Genomic DNA, 23,348 nt, shown 5'->3' on the forward strand with positions numbered 1-23,348 from the left:
GTCACCACCCCCCACCGCCTCATTAAGGACAAGTGCCTCAGGAGCCAGCAGGTGGCCCGGCTCGTTATCCCACCTTTCGGAGAAGGGCACCGAGAGGTCAAGTGACTTTTTTTCACATCCCGCTAATTAAAACCCTCTGTGGCTGTTCCCCCCGCAAGTCCATGGGCTCCCGGGACGCCGAGTCAGTGACTCTAAAAGCCCAACTCGCTCACCGACTGCTGTGACGCTGCCATTAAGGAGAGGGCGTCAGAAAAGAGGCAGGTTCCCCGCATTTTTGTTTTGTATGACTGTCAGAGAGTTTGGTCAAAATAGATTAACTGCCTTTGGCAGAATTTATTTATTCATAATGCTTCTTGATTTCCTACGTCGGGTAAGTATTATGGACAATACGGCGACTGAGAGCTTGACCCCAAGAACCAAACAGTCCAGCTGGGCAGGGCCGAGCGCGCGGGCCAGAGGAGGAGAGAGCCGTTTTGGAAGGGCAGGGCGCTGAGGGACAGGAAAAACAAAACAAAGGAGTGGGCATTCATTCCTCACCCTGGGAGCAACCCTGAGGGACCGGCCCGGAGTCCTGGAGGCCCTGCTCCTTATGCCGGCTCTGGCTCTTCTCCCCAGCCTCCCCGCAGACTCGGGCAGCCCCGTGTCCTTCTGGGAAAGTCCATCTTGGCTTAAGCTCACCTGAGTGAGCTCTGGCTGATGAAGAGAACTTTCTGAGTGAGCAAAGTCCCGGAGAAAGACCAGGCCCTTCAGGGAACAATGGAGCAGATTTGCAATGACCAGGTGTGAGCCTCCAAATTTTCCTTTTATACGAGGCCCTTGCCCCGATGGCTACACATTTAAAAAGTGTCCTGCTGTGGTATACACTGTCGCCCTAGGGGGAAGCTGGGTAGAACCTCCCCGTATGGTTCCCCAAACTTCTGTACATCTGTAGTTATTCGAAAGCAAAAGTTTTTTGGGGCGCCTGAGTGGCTCAGTCAGTTGAGCGTCCGACTTCCGGTCAGGTCATGATCTCGCGGCTCGTGAGTTCGAGCCCCGCGTCGGGCTCTGTGCTGACGGCTGGGAGCCTGGAGCCTGCTTCCGCGTCTCCCTCTGTCTCTCGCATTGTCTCAAAAATAAATAAACGTTAAAAAAAGAGAGCAAAAGTTTTTTGTTTTGTTTTTTAAAAGCTCATTGCGGTTGCTATTACTAAAGGAGTCAGGGTCTGAATTCCCGTCTCCCCTCCTAAGGGGAGTGAGCGGGAAAGGAGGAAGCCAACACCAGACGTGTCAGTTAGACCCGAACCACGGGGGACGAGGGGCCGTGCGGGGAAGTGGGGGAAGTCCGGGGCCTGAGGCAAGAGTCGAGCAGCTTCAGAAGCGGGGGCGAGGAGGGCAGGGCTGGGGTGAGCGTGTGGGTCTCCCGGACCCTGAGCCGCCAGGAGCCGCACCCCTCCAGCCCCCGTCCCCACAGGTCTAGTCGAAGTGTCCCCGCAAGGTCCCAGAAACACTCATCAGGCCACCTCACCCATCCTACGCAAGCTGTGTGTGAGCTGTGCGTCCTGTACCGCGGGACCCGCCAGCCCGGCCCAGCCCGGCCGCTGCTGCCATGTCTGGACCCAGGGGCAGGTGCGTCACTAATTTTGATGAATCCTGCCCAAACGGCCCTCTGCGAGCACACTGGGTGTTCCCAGTTCTGCGATCTCGGGGTCGTTTCTAGAAAATCTGATTATCGAGCTGGTATAATTTACATAGGACACTAGGGTGGCTTGAGTCACACTTTCCCCTTTAACAAGGGGGGCCCTATTTGATATGTTTTGTTCGTTTTTGCTCTTTGTTGTTTTGAGAGCGCGCGCACACGCTAGGGTGAGAGGAGCAGAGAGGGAGGGAGGGTCTCTGTGCTCAGCGAGGAGCCCATCTCAGGGCCCGATCTCACAACCCTGGGGTCACGATCTGAGCCCAAATCAAGAGTCAGACGCTCAACCGACTGAGCCACGCAGGCGCTCCTCTACCTAATACGTTTATATGATGGGATGATGTTAGGTCCTTCAAAGAGTTGTGTGTCCTGCTCGATGTCTGACCGTCGCACACGTGCTGCGTTTGTGCTCCTTCTCTATCCCTGTTAAGGCCCAGCAGTTGTCACTTGGGTCTTTACTGGTTCTGAGGCCGAGACTGCACGCGCTTCCTGTCCGTCATCCTGTCCAGTGCCCACGGTCCCACGAGGTGGTCGTAACTGTCTCCATTCCAGGGGTAAAGAAGCAGAAGACACAGCGAGCCAGTGGCATCCACCTCTTGGTTTTGGCCGGGGTCGTGATCCCAGGGTCACTGGGCTCTGCACTGAGCATAGAGCCTGCTTAAGAGTCTCTCTAGGGGCGCCTGGGTGGCTCAGTAGGTTAAGCGTCCAACTTCAGCTCAGGTCATGATCTCGCAGTCCGTGAGTTCCAGCCCTGCGTCGGGCTCTGTGCTGACAGCTCAGAGCCTGGAGCCTGTTTCGGATTCTGGGTCTCCCTCTCTCTCTGTGACCCTCCCCCATTCATGCTCTGTCTCTCTCTGTCTCAAAAATAAACGTTAAAAAAAATTAAAAAAAAAAAAAGATTCTCTCAGGGCACACGGGTGGCTCAGTTGGTTGGGCATCTGACTTCGGCTCAGGTCATGGTCTTGCAGTTCGTGGGATCGAGCTCCGCGTCAGGCTCTGTGCTGACAGCTCAAAGCCTGGAAGCTGCTTCGGATTCTGTGTCTCCCTCTCTCTCTGTGACCCTCCCCCATTCATGCTCTGTCTCTCTCTCTCTCAAAAATGAAATAAAATCAATAAATAATTAAAGAATCCTGGTCTTTTGAGCCCATGGCCCCTAATCTTCTGACTCCCAGGTCTGGCTTTCCAGACTTGGAGCCAGACCACCAGGATTTGCACCCCAGCTGCCATGAGTTGCTCTGAGACATTGAGCAAACCCCTTCCCCTCTCTGGGCCTCCGTGCGATGAATGGCTGGAGTTGCTAATTTCAACGGCCTGGGTGGAAGAAGGGGCAGGAAATAACCCAGACTGAGCAGACCCCATCTCGTCACTGCCCTTGAGAACGACTGAAGCAAAACGTGGGCAAAGCAGGACCCCCCTCCCCGGAACGAGGCAGCCGCGAGATGGCGCAGCTCCGAGCCCCGGGGAGTGGGAGGTGAGGGGGGTGGGTCCATTTTCAAGTGTTCATCCAGCGGGTGCAAGGCAGCCCAGCCTTGTCAGGAGGCGTCCCTCATCCCAGGAACACATTGCAAAGGCAGGTGGAAGTGGTTATCCTTGTTGAGAGAAACGGGGCACAGGAACTCGTTCAGAGGCCCTGCGAGGGGGTGAGAATGAGAACCAGACTCTGCAGGCTTTCGGGCTGCTGTGTAGTCTCAGATCCCAGGGCGGGGGGGGGGTTGCATTTTAGAGGCAGGAGAACGAGGCGTGGACACTCGAGTGTCTTGCTTCAGGTCACAGAAGCTTTAAGACTTGAACGCAGCTCTCTCCATTCGGTGTCGCCGCTCCCCGTCTCCCCACGCCCCTGCAACCGGCCAGTCTGCTTTGCCCACCAGCCCACCAGACAGGGAGGCTTGGGAACGCCCAAACCGCCGGGGAGGAGACATTCGAGTCTTGCTAATGCCTCTGCCAGGCCTCATGACTGGCCTTTTATTACTTGCACATTGAAGATGTCGTTGCGAACATTAACTCTGGACGTTCAGCTACAATGACTGTTTTGCTCCACAATTTGCTGGAATCTGCAGACACAGAGCTTTGCTATAAAGGGGAAAAATGGAAAATTCCAAAGATGTGGTTCAGCCTGGAACACATGATTTTTACCCGAAGCTTGTAGAACATCCCTCCTTCCCTTCAAGCCCCTCTCATCCGCGGCAGCACCTGCACTTTGTCTCGTTAGGGAAGCGTGGCGAGCAGCAAACTCTCGGCCGCGTGCCCCTGGTGGGTCACAGACGGGGCCGTGCTCCGCTGCCCACGTGCTGCTGCGCACCGGCTCAGCCGCCCCCGTCCCCCCTCTCCGGGGCCCCGGGCTGCTGACCCCGGGAACAAGGGTTTGGCCTTGACCGAACCAGACACAGAGGCTGAGTCCCACGGCTTTGGAGTCCACGTGAACCTGGTTCGAATCCCAGCTCTGCCAGCAGCTGTCGACCTTGGGCAAATCGCTTCGCTTCTGAGTCTCATTTTGTTGGTTAGCAGAACATGAACCATAACAGTGCGGTTATTACACACGTTCACCAGATCTATGATGCAATCAGTTGTGAGAGGCACTGTCATTTTATATACCACACACAAGAAATTACGAATTTAACTATGGCACAAGGCTTTCTCATGAGGAATTTTTATCGTGTACTCGTGAAAAACCAGTCACAGTTATGCAGACATCAGTGTCTGACGATATATCACTTTTATACACATATAAACAAATGTAAGCATAACGAATTCACTTCAGAAGGGTACAATTCTCCAGAGTCAGTTTTCCATTCAGCAGGACTAACGACCATATTTTCACATAACGGTATGAGTATCACGTGCTTCCTTTTTTTTTTTTAAGATTTTAACTTTTTTTTTTTAATTTTTCTAAATCTTTATTTCTTTTTGAGAGAGAGAGACAGAGTGTGAGCAGGGGAAGAGCAGAGAAAGAGGGAGACACAGAATCGGAAGCAGGCTCCAGGCTCCAAGCTGTCAGCGCAGAGCCCGACGCGGGGCTCAAACCCATGACCTGTGAGATCATGACCTGAGCCGAAGTCGGACGCTCAACCGACTGAGCCACCCAGGCGCCCCAAGATTTTAACTTTTAAGTAATCTCTACACCCAACATGGGCTCAAACTCGCAACTCTGAGATCAAGAGTCACACGCTCCCCCCCGAGCCAGCCAGGAGCCCTGACATGCCCCGTCGCAAAAGGGGTCTTCTCTACCGTACCCAGAATCTCCTTCCCAGCCACCAGTTGCCACCCCCAAGGCCGAGTCTGGGGGCCACCCGCCAATCGTGACTTCAAGGGGCAGCCTGAGTCCACAGGTTCAAAGTGGGGAAAGTGTGCATTGAGAATCCACAACACGTGGCCTTACCAGTGTGTTACAATCAGTCGTGAAGTGCATTGGGAGACATTTGTAACTAGCAATAATTAGGGCTTTGGACTCCGTGAACGGCCTCCCTGCTCTGGGTATGACGTTCCTCTTCTTCAGAGTTACTGTTCCTACCGGGACACAGTCTCTAGGTGACCTTCACTGGTGTAAATTACCAACACGTTTACTCCTCACGACAACCAAATGAGGTAGATGTAATTATTATGCTCATTTCGCAGATGAGGAGGCTGAAGCACAGAGAGGCGAAGTCATTTGCTTGAGGTCACACGGCTAGTCTGTTTCTGGAGTCTTCGTTCTTTTTTTTAATTTATTTTTTATTAAAAAAAATTTTTTTTTTACATTTTTATTTATTTTTGAGAGGCAGAGAGAGACAGAGTGTGAGCAGGGGAGGGCCAGAGAGAGAGGGAGACACAGAATCAGAAGCAGGCTCCAGGCTCTGAGCTGTCAGCACAGAGCCCAACGCGGGGCTTGAACCCACGAACCGTGAGATCACCACCTGAGCCGAAGTTGGACGCCCGACCGACTGGGCCACTCAGGCGCCCCTGGAGTCTTCATTCTTAGCAACTACACCAGGGTTTCTCCATTTGGGCCCTACTGACACTGGACCAGACGAATATTGCGGGGGGCGGGGGAGCTGTCTGTGTATCGCAGGCTGCTTAGGCTCTGGATGCCGGTGGCACCCCGCGTCCACCCAGGTATAGAAGCAGCCGTGTCTTAGATGCTGCCGAGTGTCTCTTGGGGGCAAAATCGTCCCAGTGGAGAAGCACCGCATTACAGCCGGCCCTTTCCGGCGGCCACTGAGGAAGCCAGACCCCAGGCCGCTGCAGGGCCTTCCCCTCAAGTCCTGAGACACCCGGAGAGCCCGAGATTCCGGGCACACTCTGCTCAGTCTCCCGTGCACCGCACAGAGCACAGGCCTGCAGACGGCCAGGTGCCGCGGTGTCTGAGGCAGAGCAAATGGTCAGCATTCGGGACAAGGGGAGCCCAGAGAATCCGAGGGTGCACTGGATGCAGGTGAGTCAGCAGCCTTCTGGAGAAGGTGACCCCCTCGTCCTTCCGACCCCTCCTCCTTCTCAGGGACGACGGTGGGCAGGGAGGCACAATCCTTTCATCGGCTTTTTACCCTCTTGCATTCATAAATTTACACGCACCAGGGGCGCCTGGGTGGCTCGGTCGGTTAAGCGTCCGACTCTTGATATCGGCTCAGGTCACGATCTCACGGTTTGTGAGATCAAACCCGTGTCGGGCTCTGTGCCGACAGCACGGAGCCTGCTTGGGATTCTTTCTCTCCCTCTCTGCCCCACTCACGGGCACGTTCTCTCTCTCAAAATAAATAAATAAACCTTAAAAAATCTATATGCAACTATGGTAAGTATGTAGTACGGCTTTCTCTACTTGTAAACCTATACAAATAGGATTTTAATTTTGTGTCCTACAGCAATTTTGTTTTCACTCGGTATGTTCTAGAGATCCCTCCATAAAGATACAGATGGCTTTAATTCATTCCTTTTAACTGCTATGACGTATTCTATTGTATGGCTTTATCCCACTTGGCCATTTTCCTGTTGGTTCATTTCCAGTTTTGTGTGATGACCAACCCTCGGTGGGGACCCTGCGCACAGAGGTTTGCTGTGTGCGAGCTGAGCTCTTAGCTCACCGCACGGATGGACCCGCAGGCCCACTGGGAAGGCCACGGGGACCACGTGCTCCGGCTGCCCAGGTGCCGCCAAGCCCATCTCTGTTGGGTCCATAGCCCTTTACGGGCCCATCAACACACGGCCAGTCAGCCTTCTCCGCGTCCTTACCAACCGTCATCCTGCCAGCCTCCACCGTTCTTGCCCCCCTGGGAGGGGGGCTGTTCCCACTGGGGGCAGGCCAAGCATGGGGACAGGCATCGCGCATCGCACGTCTCAGAGAGGAAGAGGCTGAGAGTCAATGGGTCCACGAGAACAGCCACGTGTGACCTCGAACATCACACTCAGGTTAAAAGTCGACGAATTGTTTAACGAGCCCTCATAGTAATTCACCTTAGCCAGTGAAACACAAAGTGCTCTTAAAGCAAGCGGTCACATCGACAGCTGCGATGAAAGCAGTTTCCAGCGGATTCCATAACTGTGGTCCGCAGCCTGCCCAGCAGGTCCCTGCGGGTTGCCTTGGCGATGGAGTAACAGTGAACCCGGGGGTCTGTCGTCCTCTACGCGGCGCTGCCTATGGGGGAGGGCAGGTGGGCGACGGCCTGCGTCCCAGCGCACTGGGAAGAAGCCAGGCTTGGCCCTGTTTCGGGACAGCCTCCTGCCCTGGGTCTTTCAGACCTTCCTGGCTCACTGCCCCCCACCCCAGAGTCACAAAGGTTGGGGCTGGTTCCACCCCTGGTCCAGGATCTGGCTGGGGGCCAGATGCCTCCTGAGGTTGGTGTCGGGGCAGGACCTTGCAAACTATCAAGTGCTGTAGGCGGCAGGTTAGGTGGGGGGCAGTGTGGCTCAGTGGGGGAGGCTCCAGTCTGGCTGTTCAGTGGCCTAGTCTCCCCCACTTAACCAGCCGGGTAACTTCAGGAAGTCTCCTCCGGCTCTGGGCCTCAGTCTCGCCATCTGTGAATTGGAGCTTTGGACTTGACTGGCATTCCTAAACCGTGTCCACAGATGCTCAGCGTGCTCCACGGCAAAAGGGCTCCGTTGCCCACGCCCGGGAGACCCTGAACATGGACACCCATATGGCCCTGGAGGCCCCATCAAAGGTAGCATTTAAGGGTTCTGAGCCACCTTGCAGGAAAGACCCTCGGTATTTCCCAAACATCTTTGGCTTTGGAACCCTTTTTCTGTGGAATGAATACCATTTTAACATCTCCGAAATCAAGGATACGTCTCACAATTGATGTATCTTAGCGGCTTTGAAACACGGTTTAATAACAGCTAACGTATGTCAGCTAATGTAGATGCTGGTACAAAATATTTAACATGTTTTTATTTACTATTCCCAGGGATCCTGTCAGTTAGGGACTACCGTTATCCCCGCTTTGCAAACGGGGAAACGGAGTCACAGTTAAGCGGCTCACGCAGAACCACGTAGCTAATAAATCGTGGAGTTGGGCCTCAGCCCTGGGGACCCTGAACACTTAAACTCAGGTAACCCTGCCCTCTCAGGTCCCTTTAGAATCAGGCTGTGATTCAGTGCCCACGAGGGACATAAGGCCTGGGAAGTACCCTGTCCTATTAGAAAGGGCAGAACCGTATGCGGGTACTTGTATCGCAAGGCAGGACAGCAGGCCCATGAGGCCCTCAGGTTAGTGTGGGAGTAGAGGGAGCAGAAAACATGGCGGTGGCGGGGGGGACCCCGATGGGGCCTCCCAGCGAGGGGCGACATGAGGTGACCTCGCAGGGCGGAGGCATCAGGCACCTGGCCTACGTGACGCGAGGATCGCATCCTACGCTGTGTCCCGCTCTGAGCCGGCAAACTGCTTCCCGCCCTGATGGTCCTAAACGCACGCCCACGAGGGAGCGGGCAGGATTACCGTCACCCACGAGAGGTTGCTGGGCCCCAGGGAGACAGAAACTCAGAAGTACCTTCTTGCCACTGTAGTCCAGGGGCGCCTGGGGGACCCTGTTCTCCGGAGTCTGCAGAGAAAGCGCGGGTGGTACTTCACCTTGGGAAGACAGGGCCGACCCGTCCGTGAAGACGGCCATTGCAAGGGCACACGCTTCCCTTCCTCTCTCTCTCTCTCGCTCTCTTGTGTCGCGGTGGAAGCTGGTGACTGCCACTGGGGTCCTCACACCCTGCTTCCCGGAAAGGACCCGAGAAGGGCCTCCGACTCAGATCAGCTGTGTTCCTCACGTGAGGGGGAACCCGCGGCCCGTGGTGTGCGTACCAATCCTGCAGGCCTTGTTAAGATGCAGAGTCTGAGTTTGTAAATCTGGGTGAAGCCAGAGATTTCTGCACAGCAAGCTCTCAAATGATGCTGAGGCGGCTGGTCCCGTACTCTGAGTAGCAAAGGTGTAACGCCGGCCGGAGAGCCTGGCGTCGATGGCGGCCTCTTCCTTCCCCTCAGCTGACTTTGGAGAGCCACCCGCTTCTAGCCTTACTTTTTCCACCTGTAGAATAGTAAATATCTATCAGTGTTCAGTAAATACCAAAATATTAGTGGAAACCTAAAACGGCGGTACCTACCTAAGGGAATTGTGGGACGAATTCAATGAAAACGCACATACGGGGCACTCAGCCCGGAGCCCAGCACATATCAGCCCTCACAGACAAATACCAATCCGCGGCCCCTGTGAAAGGGGGTGGAAAGGCCAGTCTGGTGGAATCCCCAGCTCGGAGGGGGATGGGGACGAAAGAGATTCCCTCTGGTGTCGTGAGGGTGAGACGTTCCTATCTGCCGGGACACCTCTCCTGTAATTCATCTCCGCTGTTCTGCTGAATGGGACCCTGGGTCACCCTGGGCACACCTGACGACGGGTCGGGCCGCCCGTCTCTGCAGCTTTGTCTCCTCATGAGCGTCTCCGCAGGGGGCACTCCGGCCTGCCCAGCGCCCCCTTAAATCACCCCATGGTGAGGGCTGAGAGCAGCCCCCCCAGCCGGCCCAGCTGGCCCCGTGGAAGGGGAGTAGCACCCGTTGGGCTGTTTGTCTTACCGCGACCTGCTTTCTGCACAGCGTCTGCGTTGGGCATCTTTGCAGGCTCAGAAGCCATCAGGGTTTTTGGTTGTTGGTGGTGGTGGTGGGGGGGGGGGGGGTTTGGTGACCCTTTCTGGGAGTGAACTGGATTCATGAAGATCCGAGGACAGCTCTCGCCTGCGTCTGGAGAGGCATGGTCTCCTTCTCGTTCATCCTCGTGTTCCTGTCTCTCAGACCCAGTCACGCTCAGACCAAGGAAGCCCAGGGCCGGAGCTCAGGGGCGGGCCTTGTCCGACCAGAAGGCACATGCAAACGCCCTGAGGTCTTGTCAAACTGCAGAGTCTGATTCAGTAGGTCTGGGGCCAGGCCTGGGATCCTGCATTTCCAACAAGCTCTCGGGTGGTCTGACGTTGCTGGTCTGTGGCCCACACTGTGAATCGTCCCTCGGTTCTCCGTTATCGCATGTCAGCATCACCTGCTGGTCTGTGTGAAACACGTATCGCTGGGTCCCACCCTCAGAATTTCTCATTCTGTAAGCCTCAGGTGGGGCCAGGGAATCTGCATTTTTACTAATGCTGCGGAGCCGGTACTGGGATTCTCCGAGCTCTGTGACTTTTCCCAGAGGCCTCCAGTCCCAACTGCCTGCCATAGTTCAGTCCTGCCGGGAGCCTCTGTTCCGTCGTCTGTGATGCTGGCAGGGCCCCAAATTTGGCCAAACACACCCTTGTGTCCCTTACACTCTGGCTTGACTTGCCTCACACCCTGAAAGTTGCTGGCCTCCTTTTCCCACGCGCAGCCTCTCCTGGTCCTGACCCGGGCCCACCACACACCTCCCGCTCGGGTCTTCGGATCTGTGTCACCGCTCTGCTGGCCCCAGACTCCCGGCCGTGGCTGCCCTGGGCGAGCAGTCCAGTCCTGCCTGCATGCTGGCCCACTGCCCTGGGGGACCCTCCTCTTTTCCTGGTTCCTCTAAGGGCACCAGGCAGCTGCCGGGGGCCTGGCATGCACGGCTATACCCGAGGGAGGCAGTGGCCATGGAACTAATTAAACCCACATGGACACAGGGTCCCGGAACTCAGGGGCCTGCCCGCTCCTGCCGCCCCCAAGTAGAGCTCCCGAGCTGGAAGGAATTAGTTTGACCTACTCGACTGAGGCAGTTAGTGAGCCGGTTGTGTAATGCTTTGTTTAGCACGATTGGCTTCTGGCCCCGGCCCAAGGCCCCGCTGGACTCCGGCCCCAGCCCGCCCGTTCCTTGAGCCTCACGCTGGCCAGGGCCCCCTGGACGCCCCAGGCTGGCACCTTGTCGCCAGCTGCCCCGAACTCCTTCGCCTCCCCTGACAAACCCAGGGGCAATCCCTCGGACCTTCCTCTGGAGCCCCATCTCTGAGAAGCTTTCTGTTTTACAAACTGGGTCTTCCTACCCGGAGACTCTGTTTGTATAGTTTGAGCAGAAAGGAGCAGGCTTTTCAGGGCCCTGCCCAGCAAGATGAAGGGACCACCTGAGGGCCTGGTGGCCATACTTCTGTGACTAAGAGGAAGCTTTGCCTCAAAGACGCAATATTCTCCCATCCTTGCTAGAGTTCCCAAAGTTCCTCCTAACCTTGTACGACAACTCCTGCCTCAACTGTCCCGCATCACCTTCCCCGAGCCCCGCACGCTGGGAGGGCTGAGGCTTGGTGTCTGGCTGGCCTGGGTACAGATCACAGCTCCACTGCTTTCTAGCTTTGTTACTTTGGGCAAGTGACTTAACGTCTCTGAGCCACAGTTGCCTCACCTGCAAAATAAAGAACACGGTTCCTAGGACTAGTCTAGGGGGTGAGAGGTAATGGCCCCAGGACAGTGACCGCACTTAGGGCTCTTACTGGTTACCCCCACCTGACCCAACACCCAGCAAGGGGCTTCGAATGGCTCAGCTCTTGAGATGGGGAGTGAGCGCGTGGGGTTCCAGGCTGGCTTAGTTCACTCGTCACTCTAATCTGAGGGGGTGGCAGGGGGCCTGAGACCTAGGCCTGGCCGAGTCCCCCCCAGCCTGTGTGACACCAGGCAGCCCACCCTCCCTTTCTCTGCCCTGGTGGTCGCACCAGTAAGAGACAGCTTGACTGTGACGCTCAGGTTCTCTACAGCCCTCTGGTTTTAGAGCAGACACCTGATTGACTCAGTAAGCACTGCGGGGCTGCTGCGGCCTGTGAAGGCCCCTGAGTCCCTGCCCTCCCCGCCCCCCTTCCCGCCTGCCCCCGTAAGGGCCCAACAGGTCTCACCCCAGGGCCACCGAGTCTCCATCACACGACTCCCCGGCCTGACCCATCTCACCCCAGGGCCACTGTTCCTGCCCCGTCTCCATCACACAACTCTCTGGCCCTACACTTCTGAACTGGGCTATTTCGGAATCTGTGCTTTTCCTCTTTCTCGTCTAAGTGCAGCTTCCTGGTGAGTCCCACGAAGTCAGAGCAGCCACGCCTTCCAGAACCGGTAGGTGGTCCCTCCCCAGTGGGCTTTTAATCACTTCCCGGATTCCAAAGGCTCATTATGTGAAATCCAAGCTGGAGGGCCCAGCGGGTTTTCTTCCCCTATCTGGGCTGTCAGCGGGGGCTTGAATTGTTCTGGGGCTGGGAGGCCTGAGGCCTCTCCCCATCCTGCCCCGCTGGGGTCTGCCCTCTGGTGCACCTGCCAGCGTCCCGGCTACAGGGTGGAGAGTTTGACTTGGGCCTGACCCTCCCATTGTAGGTGGGGACTGTGGGGCAGAAGAGGGGATCCATCCGGGGAGGACTAGTTAACAGCTTGCTCACAGGACCAGAAATGAACTTGAAATGGGTGTAGACAGCATCCCACCATCCCTTCTAGAAAGAAACACCAAACAGCTCCTGCAAACACAGAAGAGGTCTGTGGGGGGTTCAAAGAATCCCGCCCATAAAGAAAGACAACCTAGAGAGGTTGGCAAATGTCATCCTCTGTTCCTTCCCTCTGTTCCCTCTGTCCTGGCTCCGAGCGCCTCCGCCTGCCCTCAAGTTCTGGATAGAAATGGGTATCTGGTGGGGGGGGGGGGGGGGCACGTGGGAGGGCTGAGGCTGAGGAGGGCTGTCGTGCTCCTACTCCCTCCTGCAGGCTGGTGCTCACGGGTGGGAAACACAGCCTCCGCCCTGGGGCCACACAAGGCCCAGCACACAACTGTGAGGGTCTTTGCTAAGTGCCCCCCCAAGGTACAGAGCACCAAGCAGGGGCTCGTCCCTCCCGGTGAGGGTACCAAGGGTCCTCCCCAGAAGCCCCAGGGTGCCTGGAAGGGTGGAGGTTTCTGCAGCTGGAGATCAAAAGGAGGGAAGGATAGGTAGTGACAATGCGAGGGAACAGGATGTGATCAAGGAACAAGTTCAATACGAATTAACCAGGACAGATTCTCCTTTTCTTAATAGCTGTGTGGTCTTGGGCAAGTCGCTTAAGTTCTCTGGGCTTTCTTGCTTCGGGTTTACAACGCAAAGAAGGCAGAAAGCCCCTGCGAGGTCCTGCATTTGTAGAGCAGTGAACAAGACAAAGTCCCTGCTCTTGGGGGACCTCAACCCTCACCCTAAGGAAGGGAGAGGAGACAGTTTAAAACAGGAGATCGGGGAAGGCCTCACTGCTAAGATGACAAGTGAGCCAAGACCTGAAGGAGGTAGATGTGGAGCCATGCAGGTACCTGGGGGAAGGGCTGTCTGCACAGAAGGACTAGGGAGTGCAAAGGCCCCGGGGTGCTTGCGAGCATGGTGTGTTCAAGGCCCAGTGAGGAGAACCACATGGCTGGAATGGAAAGGAAGAGCAGGGGGTCTCCATGGAAACTGGCTCCAGAAGGATATATGAAGCTGGCCTTTCCGCCAGGGTTGAGTCCCATTGTGTGACCAGAAACAGCTTGATTAGGCTGCTTAGCAGGAAGCACATTCAATGCCGCCATCAGCATCTGGCCGAGGGCCTAGGGTGCCGGGTGCACCTGCGGGCAGTGCTTGGCTGGACCAGCTGGCTAAGCCTGAGAGCATGCTTCCTGACACACCGTGGGGGTTCTCAGGTGCCCCTGCCTCTGACCCAGAGGGCTCTGCCGGTGTCTCTGGGGTGGGCGGGGTGGGTGGGGGCTATAGCCCTCATACCTCTATTCCCGTGACCAGGCCCCCACCCTGGGGTCGAATCCTCAGCAAGGTGGCGCGACAGTGTGCGGGGAGAACATCAGACATCTTAACTGGGTCCCCGTGTCCCCCGTTCCCGACATTTCCTTCTGCCCCTCGACCCCCACTCCGTTCCACCGCGGACAGGATGTGTCCTGTGCTGCTCCAGGGGAGAGATGACGCACCAGAGCCCTGGGGACAAAGAGGGCGAGACCCCGGGGGGTGACTGAGGGGTGGTCTCAGCTCCCCCGAGGAGAAAAGACATCACAGCAGCGGGGTGGGTGGGAGGCAGAGGGAAATGAAAACTGGGCACTGGGGGCCCACGGACGGGAGCCCGTGCTCTGCCCCTTCCAGGTCAAGTGCCCAGCGGGGACTGGGTGCGTCCCGACTGGGGTCCAGGAGAGCCTTCCCCACACTCTCTGCGGCCACCGCCCCACTGTCCCGCGTGCCTACAGGTGACCTGAACAGGACCTGGCGTCTGGGAACCGAAAGGCCAGGCCACTGGGAAAGGGTGCAGGTGGGGGTGACCCCATCAAACCCGGGCACACAGAGGAGTGAGTGCGGGTCACACGCAGCATTTGTCCCGAAGCACTGCACGCGCAGCGGCTCGTCGAGCCCTCGCAGCAGCCCGGTCGGGCAGACGCGACTGCTAACCCTCTTACAGACGAGGAAACTGAGCCTGTAGGAGGCTAACTTACTCGCTCAAGGTCCCAGGGCCAGGAAGGGGACGCTGGGAGCCGAACCCAGGCAGCCTGGCTTCAGGACCCGCTCTCCTCCCCACCCTGCTTCCCGCCGTGTTGCCAAGGCCAGGCTGCCACGGAGATGATGCCCACGCGGACCCTCGACCGCCCTGAGGGCCACACTGCGTGTTGCACCCCAGCCCCGTGGCTCTCCAGACGCTTCCTCTGCTTCGGTGCGGTCGGACAACACAGGGACGGGAGATCCCAAACTGACCGAGATTACGCTTCCATCGCCTGCCAGAAGGAGGCTCCTCAGTGAAATTTAGTTCGGCTGTAGATTAATGAAGAGTTGGTACACTAAGGGTCATTCGTGTTGAAACAGCCACCCAGTACTTACGTGCTACTTCCTGCTATGCTGCTGCTCCCACCACAGTCACCACCATCGGGCCACTCATCCTGGCCATGAGACGTGCCAGGAAAGTGCATCACCGTCCAGGGGTGAAGAACAAAGATGGACCCGCGACTGGGCACGTGGCTTCCTCTTCCCCAGTCAAGGGTTTCCAGTTCCTGGATTGAGCCATTCCCGTGGGTAAGGCCCCGTCAGAACAGCTGCGGGCATCAACACCCTGCTCGCTGACCCAGCCCGGCCTGTCGTACGCTCTCATCTGGAAGGAATGAAGGCAGCAGAGAACTCAGGTCGCCTGATGCAAACCCTTTGTGCAGTCAGAAGGAAACGGGCATGACTTTTATGGACATTCCACTTCTCGTGCAAGAGGCCAGTGGCCAGTCTGGAGAGAGCAGATCATTTGCAGAAAAGGGGCATTTCCGCGCAGGCGGGATTCATTCATTCTCCCATCACCATCCCTGGACCTCCCCGGGACCCTCAGCTCCCTGCAGATGGGCTGTGTGTGTCAGCTCAGTGGTTTTAGAAATTCCAACGGGATGACTTGGATGCCACCTTCATTCCTTTTTTCTTTTTCTTTTTTTAATGTTTATGTTTGAGAGGGAGAGAGCGTGAGCAGGGGAGGGGCAGAGACAGGGAGACACAGAATTGGAAGCAGGCTCCAGGCTCCAAGCCGTCAGTGCAGAGCCTGACGCGGGGCTTGAACCCAAGAACTGTGAGATCATGACCTGAGCTGAGGTTGGACGCTTAACCGACTGAGCCCCCCAGGAGCCCCAGCCATATTTATTTCTTACAGGGCACGGCCACAGACGCAAGGACACATGTGACACATCAAGGAATATTGGAAGGGAACTTTGACAGTTACCACCCTGTTTCAGTAGGTGTGGGGCATTGAGCGTTGGCCTCCACCATGTAGCACAGGGGCATCGGGGGCAGACACACAGTCTCCCCTCATCTCCCTTCCTTCTCTGTGCCCCTGACTCTGCCATTCAGCCACCCTGGTCCTTCCTCTGCCCCCGTGGACTGCCAAGTACTGTCCTGCCACAGGATCTTTGCACACGCTGTTCCCTCAGCTTAGCTGGTCTTCCCTCCTCCTGCGTTTGCCTGGTTAACTTCTCAGCCCAGTCAGCACATCCCTTGGGGAAGTGGGCCCTCCCTGACTCATCAGCCCCAGGACAGATTCTCATTATTCTCCAAAGCTCTCCTTGTTTCCTCTGTCACAGTGGTCATTTCATACTTTTTCATGTGAATGTCTGTCCCCCTCTGCACACTGTCAGCACCACTGCCTTACAAGTATGGAGCCGGGGGACTGACGTTCATCGGGCACCTGCTACTGTGTACCAAACGCTGAACCACCCTGAAAAATAGGCATGATCCTCCTTTGGCAGTCAACTGAGGCCCAGAGAGGAGAGGAGCCTTGCTCAAAGCCACAGGGCTTTGAGAGTGGTAAGGGCCAGAGTCAGGCTCTTCTGACGTGGGCACCAGCTGCATACCTACTGGTTAGCGGAAGGGTTAACCTTACTGTGGGGAACAGACGGCATGGACCTTGCACGGGAATCCACAGACATCAGGCTCTCGTGCCAATGTGTCTGCAGAGTCTCCGCCCGCCCGAGAAAGGAGGCTGCCAGTCTGCAGCCTCAGGCCAGCCCCTCACTGCTCAGCCGGACAGGGAGGGGCCCTGAGCTCTGAGGCGGCCAGGAGGGAGCTTCCTGGGCCCTGGGCTCCGTGCGGGTTCCGTGCCTCTCCCCGTGATTGCTACAGCTGGCCCCACGATCGCCAACTGCACGTTGGGAAATCGCCCCGGGTCCTGGTTCACAGAACTGCCGGGAAAACGACAGCTCCGGGTCCACATGAAAGGCATTCTTGGAAAACCTCCCCACCCTCCCTCCTTCCCCTGCCGGAGCTCTTTGTGCTGTGCAGGGTGCGTGGGGAGGAGGGGGCCGGGGTTCTCTGCTTTATTTGTCCAATGTGTGCAGAATCAACTCTGAAGAAGAATTTCCCTTCTCCCCACCTCCTCGGGAATTAAGATGGTCAGAGCAGTGGAAGCAGCAGACAAAGGGCCTGCGAGCTCCCCTCCATATTCCAGACCCCCTAGCAAAAGAGAGGGGGAGGGGAAGGCGGTCGCATCCCCACGCACTGCTTCCCCCCCCTTGCCTCCCACACTTCCCACCGGCACAACTCAGCAAGATGCACATACAGCAGTGAGCCTGGCCTCGCGGAAGAGGAAGAAACCCGCGCAAGACCGAGGACTCCACCTGCACAGAACACACGTGGTCCTCAAGCATTTGCTGCCTCGCAGAGTTTTGTCTGCCCTCGACCACTGCAGGGGAGCTGGGACCGAACACACCACACTTCGGGGGTTAGATTCCCACACCTTCGCCCTGGGCAGCAGCGGTCCACGAAGCTTCCTGGGATGATGGTCTGGACCCATGTTCCCTCTGCCACAGACCCTGGCCACACGTGGCTGCTGAGCCCTGGAAATGTGGCCAGTGCGACTGAGGAACGGAATTTTTTATTTCATTTAATGTATTTAAAAATGTTAAGTTTACTTAATTATTTTGAGAGAGACCGAGCGAGAGCAGGGGAGGGGCAGAGAGGGAGACACAGAATCCGAAGCAGGCTCCAGGCTCTGAGCTGTCAGCGCAGAGCCCGATGTGCGGCTCGAACTCACTCAGAGATCAGGACAGGAGCCCAAATCGAGAGTCAGACGCTTAACTTGGCTGAGCCATCCTGGTGCCCCTAATTTAATTTAAATACCCACCAGTAGCTAGTGGCTGTCGTGTTGGGACAGGGCAGTTCTGCAGTTACTCGAGGTGTGGTCCCGGGACCACAAATCAGCATTCCCCCCGCCCCCAGAACCCCAGACCTATTGAATTAGAAGTGCAGTTTAACAAGGTCCCAGGTGATTGCTATGCAGATTTTAACCTTTGAGAAGTGATCTCTGGAGTACAGCCAAGAGCAAAGGAGGGAGGGAAGGGAGGGAAGGGAGGCAAGGAGCCAGCTGGTGGGGGGGGGGGGGTTGTGGGAAACAGCTCTCCTGAGCCCTCCAACCTCACGGAGGAGGTCTGTCGGGCTTGCAGGTACTTACTGTGGACCCAATTCCAGCTGCTTTGGCTGCGGGACTGGCTTCCAGCCTGCAGACTGGAAGCAGCTGGATGCAGATGAGAGCGTCTGATGGCACTTATTCAATCAGCACGAAGTGCCACGTGAAGTAAAAACGTGGCTGCCAGGACCACTTTGGAAGGTGAGGTCCAGAGCCTGTCTCCAAGGCCGCGCTGGAGTCTCCTTGTGGGAATTCTGCAAGCCAGGGCAGCGTTCCAGAATTCCGATTTTAAGGACGCGTCGGTGTCTGCTATAATGAAACACATGCTACAGACCGATGAAATTTAACGTTCGAGCTGAACGATAGAAGGTTTTATTTATGGGCAAATTTTACGTCTCCCTGCAGAGATGAGTTAGCACACAAGCCCTTCCCACTCCTGCAGGTCTGACATCGCAGGGGACGAATGGGGACCAGGGAGGTGTTCGTCTCTCAGCCTGTGGCAGGCTAGCAGAGAAGGGAGTTAAACAGGACCAGCTCCTGAGGTTGACTGATGGGGAGGGCAGCATTCGAGAATTTTTTTTGAAACTGTCAAGAGACCACGGGCAGGTCTGGCTGTGCTGGGGAGGGTGCCCAGTGCTCACAAACGTATCCTTCACTGATAAACTTGCTCCATTAATTCAGGAGCCCGTCGGCAAACAACGGTTGAGCTCTGTGTGCTGGGCATTGTTCTAGGTGCTGGGGATTGAAAAGTACAAACCAAATCGGAGGGCTTGCCCTCAAGGAGCCTGGGTCCCAGCGGGGCTTAAAACTGCACACTAGGAACTTCCAGAGTGAGCAGAGAGGTGTGGCAGTGGTCAGAGAGGGCTTCCTGGAGGAGTGAGATGAGTGAGTGAGGAGGCAGGTCCTGAAGGCCCCAGGAAGGAATTCCAAGGAGAAGCAGGGGGCTGGCGTGGTGGGGTGGTGGGGTTTTATTCCAAGCGAAGCAGGAAACCAGTGAACGCTCGTGTCTCCTGAAGAGGGGTCTTTTCCAAGGCTCACTCTGGCCGCCACGCGGAGGAAGGACAGCAGCTTTGGGGAGGAGGCTGTGGTCTCCCAGAGGCCGGACGATGGAGGCAGGGAGGGGGTCAGAGGGGAGGTAAGAGAGGGAGCGGACACGAATGCGCGGGCAGAAGCGGAGCTCTGTTGTTGGAGCCACCGGTGACCCGTGAAGGAGGAGGGTCAGGGCCGGGCAGGCTGAAGGAGATTTAGCAGTATTTCTGTAATCGGTATTTCTGCAAGTTGGAGATGCCGCTTCAGTAGGCAAGACGAACGTCATTTAGGAAGGTGGGTAGGGTCCGGAGCTCTCAGACTGGAGTTCTGCAAAGGTGGTCATCAGCACATCGGCACACGGAGGGTGTTTGGGGGCTGCAGGGATAAGACTGACGACGGCGGTGGCACAGCCACTGCTGAGTCTTTGAGAAAGCTGGCCTTCGGCCCCACGGAGGCCACAGTTTGGGCATCTGGTTACGGCACCGATTCAGAACGCTGCAGCTGGTCCAGGACGGGGTGGGCGGTAAAACACAAGAGCGGGGACATCAAATCTAGATGAGCTCTGGGGACGTTTTGCTGGGAGAGGGGAGACAAATGGCTTGATGTGGCGTCGAGGAGAGCAGCCTGGCCGAGATGGGAAATGGTAGTGCAGGATGAGAGCGGACAGTTGCGGGACGGCGGGACGGGAGCCAGGAGGCGGCTCGTCTCGGGGGCAGGAGCGCCTGTGGGAGAAGACGCTGGGGGGGGGTCGGGAGGAAGGAACGTGTGACGGGCGTCCAGGGAGCTGCAGATGTCCTAGGGCCGCAGGGAAACGTTTACTTGGTGACACTGAGGGCCCGCTGGACATCTGGGGTCACAAGACTGAAGTGTGATTACTGGGGGAGAGGGCGGCTCTGGGAGAAAGGGAGGTGGTCGCTTCTCTCTCTTGGGCCCGCCTGCACGTGGGGGTCTGCCCCGATTCTTCTTCAGCAGAGAGAGCGCGTGACCCGTGCTCCTTTGGCTCCTGGGTGCTGGTGGTGGTGAGGGTTGGGAGGACGGAGACGTGTGGGTGGGACAGAGCTGCAACTACCAGGCATTTAGAGCAGCGCCTGGTAGCAAAGGCCTGGCTGGTTCTCGGAGGAGCTGCTGGTGATGGGGTGATGGGACGGATGTGGATTTGGGGTGCTGGCTTCAGACGTTGGCACTGGTTGGCAGTGATAGCAGGTGGGTGTTGGGCGTTGGCACCGGGCTGTTGAAGGGCCAGGGGTTGCTAGGGGTGCGCAGAGCGTGAGTGGCCCTGAGGGACAAGAGGGCTCGCACTGTGAGGAACCACCCAGACTGGGTGATTAGAGGGGCACAGTGAAGCCGGGCTTCACCGCAGAGACACGACAGACCAGTGCTTGCCCGGGCTAGCGGTGGGACTGGGGATTAGGAGCAACCTCGCCCTTTGGGATCACAGAAGTGTCCCCAAAGGCGATGGTTCTATAACTCACTATATTAAAAACCACTGAATTGTATTCCTGAAGTGGACAAATCTTATGATATGGAAATTATGCCTCAATAAAATTGCGGGGAAAGTGAAAGAATGACCTAGCGTCAGGCCCGGCACATAGCAAATCCTCAATAAATAATTGGTAAGTGAATAGTCTCCTTGCCAACCAGGCGGGCCCTGAAACACCAGGCACGGTTTGTACCATGAGCATGCACCACCCTCCAACGGGAAGAACACAGGCTTCCGAAGTGGTGTCCTGCCTCAGTCCTCTGTCCTTGTCATTCCCAGTATCTTTCCTAAACCTGATGTTTCCACTTTACCAGTCGGCTGCCAACGCCACACAGCCAGCTCCTCTGCGGCCCTCTGGTCCCCCGGCCTGGGGTCCTGTGCCCCCATCACCTGCCAGGGGCCCCGACCGCCCTGTGGTCCAGCCAGCATCCTGGGGGCACCCCGCCCCCCCCCCCCCACTGCATCCACCCACCCCCAGGTCCTGACCTCCTCTTCCTCCCCCCCCCCCCCACCACCCTCCTTGGTCTGTGGCTCCCCGTCTCCGCCCTTCCCCTAACCCTGCCTCCACCCCCTCCACGCTGCAGCCAGAGTGACCATCCCAAAATGTAACACTGGTCACCTGACACTCCTTCAATGTCTCTGAGCCTCACAGTTTCCAGGATAAAGTCCAAATTCGCAGCACAGGCCCTTGAAGGTTCTCCGCCCATCTCTGTTCACTGCTCTCTGGATCCCCCCGCACGCAGCCTGGACACCTCCAGCCCCTTGGGTCTGCTGTTCCTTCTGCCTGGACCGCCCTCAGGCTTCCCCTGGAAAACCACCCCTTCTTCAGGGCTCAGCCCACCTGGGTGAGGCATGATTCCTCGGGGCTCCCTCAGCAGGGTGTACCTACCCCACCCCCCATCTCCCGGGCGGGGGCCCTGCCTGTGCAGCCCCAGCACCCAGCACTGGGCCTGGCACAGAGCTGAACTCCTACTTGTTGGCAACCTGCCTGGGGTGTCCACAGCTGGGCCTGCCCAGAGGCTCGATTGAGAGAGGACGTGTGGCCTTCGAGGGGGCCCTGACCGGGCCCTTGTGGGCACAGACCATATCCTCTTGTTCTGTGCTGTCTCCTTGCCCAGCGCAGGGCCTGGTCTGGTAGGGGCTCAGTAAGTACTTGCTGAGGGGCCAGAGAAGTGCAGGTGTGAAAAAATGAACCCAGAGGCAGAAGAGGCCCAGGGATAGCAGGGCCCAACCCAGGCCACCCACATGTGCCCCAGCAACTCACAAAGGAAGAGGCTGACCCCAAGGAGAAACTGCAGACTCTTACCCACAAAGACTATTAACCAGGTGTCCCCGCTGGGTCCCAAAACCCACAAAGACTAGTAACCAGGTGTCCCCGCTGGGTCCCAAAACCCACAAAGACTGTTAACCAGGTGTCCCCGCTGGGTCCCAAAACCCACAAAGACTGTTAACCAGGTGTCCCCGCTGGGTCCCAAAACCCACAAAGACTAGTAACCAGGTGTCCCCGCTGGGTCCCAAAACCCACAAAGACTAGTAACCAGGTGTCCCCACTGGATCCCAAAACCCACAAAGACTAGTAACCAGGTGTCCCCGCTGGGTCTCCATCCAAAACCCACAAAGGCAAAGGCCTCCAGGAGCAGGTGGGCTTGTCACTAACGCCACCCCAGCCTGAGCACGCGCGGTGTGGCAGCTGGGCGCTGTGGGTTCTCCTGCACCCAGCCAGGCAGTCCTATGCCAGCCCTGGAAGGAGGCGTGGTTGTCACCTCATCTTACAGCCGATGAGATGGGACCAGAGCTCCTGGAGGGACGGGGTGGCGAACCCTGATCCACCCTGACCCCAGCACTGGTACTCTGAACCACATGCCCTGCACCAGGATGGCTTGGAAAGGAGTGCCTGGTGGGGGTGGGGGGCTGAGCTGTGTGTCCCACGTTGGGGAGAAGGCCCCCTCTAGGCCCCGGCCTGGCCTCTGGCTCCGGGGGTGGAGCTGAAGAAGGGGCCTCCCCTGCTGACGCCTTCTCCAGCCCTGCCTCTGCTGGTCTCCAAACTGCGGTGGATTTCAAGGGGGTTGAGTCTGAAGGACGCCCATTTGGCGCAGAAGACGTGGGCTCCGAGGCATCGGCCCCTGCGGAGAGCTTACCGCTATCTACCCCAACCCCCACGTCCCAGTAACTACGCTGGGTGACTGTCCTCCGTGTCGGGTGTCAGACCAGGGTTTTTGTGCTGAAAATAGCAGGATATTCAGGACCCACGGAGTCAGGAGAAAGACTTCAAGCCTGGAAGCGTACCACAGGGCAAGTGTGGACATCCCTCTGCCACGCAGCCAGGCCACGGCCGCTTCACTGGCAGACAGTCTGCCCTCTGGGCTGCAGCTGCACTCACCGTGTAGTAAGCTGTTAGAAAGAAAAAATACCCATCTGCTGTTTTTGAAAAGTCATCTCTGTGGATAATAGGAATGAGATGGTCGCAGTCATGTCCCCATTATGGTCTAAGAGCTATGAGAGCCCATTACAGAACAGAAGGCTCATTTCCCACCCTCCGGCTGAACGTGGCCTGTTTGCAAGGGCAGGCAGGGACACCGTGCACACTATAAAAAGGCACGCTTTCCGCAGCCCTGTGCCAAGCGGAATGGCTCGACGGAGGCTGGACACCGGCGAGTGGGGTCGGGGGGCCAGATCCCTTTGAACGCTGACAACATGCGCATCCGTACACCGTGGCCCTGCTTTCCCAGAAGCATCTGTATCCTCCCGTCTGTGTGAATTCACTTCACGAGAGGCCAGTGTTCACCTGCTCTCACTCAGGCCCCACAACAACCCTGTGAGACGGGCCACAGCGCACCGTTGTCCTGTTGTGGAAGTGAGAACACTGAGGGGGCGCCTGAAGGGCTCAGTCAGTTGAGCCTCCGACTTCGGCT

General features: G+C 57.2%; 1 long non-coding RNA gene across 2 annotated transcripts in view; it reads right to left on the reverse strand.

Moving 5' to 3' along the window:
• Window positions 1-4,845: 4,845 nt before the first annotated feature.
• Window positions 4,846-23,348, reverse strand: part of LOC132668566 (uncharacterized) — a 31,660-nt gene continuing 13,157 nt past the window's right edge. Inside the window, exons 3-4 of one of the 2 annotated variants that reach the window (XR_013556500.2) lie at window positions 17,973-19,532; window positions 4,846-9,150 (exon numbers count right to left, since the gene is read on the reverse strand). This is a non-coding gene — a long non-coding RNA (uncharacterized LOC132668566). Of the gene's footprint in view, window positions 9,151-17,972; window positions 19,533-21,057; window positions 22,828-23,348 lie in introns of those variants that run through there. The other variant, XR_009605625.3, reaches the window with a different exon arrangement.

Source organism: Panthera onca, chromosome B3 (genome assembly GCF_046562875.1).
Source record: "Panthera onca isolate mPanOnc1 chromosome B3, mPanOnc1 haplotype 2, whole genome shotgun sequence".
In the NCBI taxonomy this organism is placed as follows: domain Eukaryota; kingdom Metazoa; phylum Chordata; class Mammalia; order Carnivora; family Felidae; genus Panthera; species Panthera onca.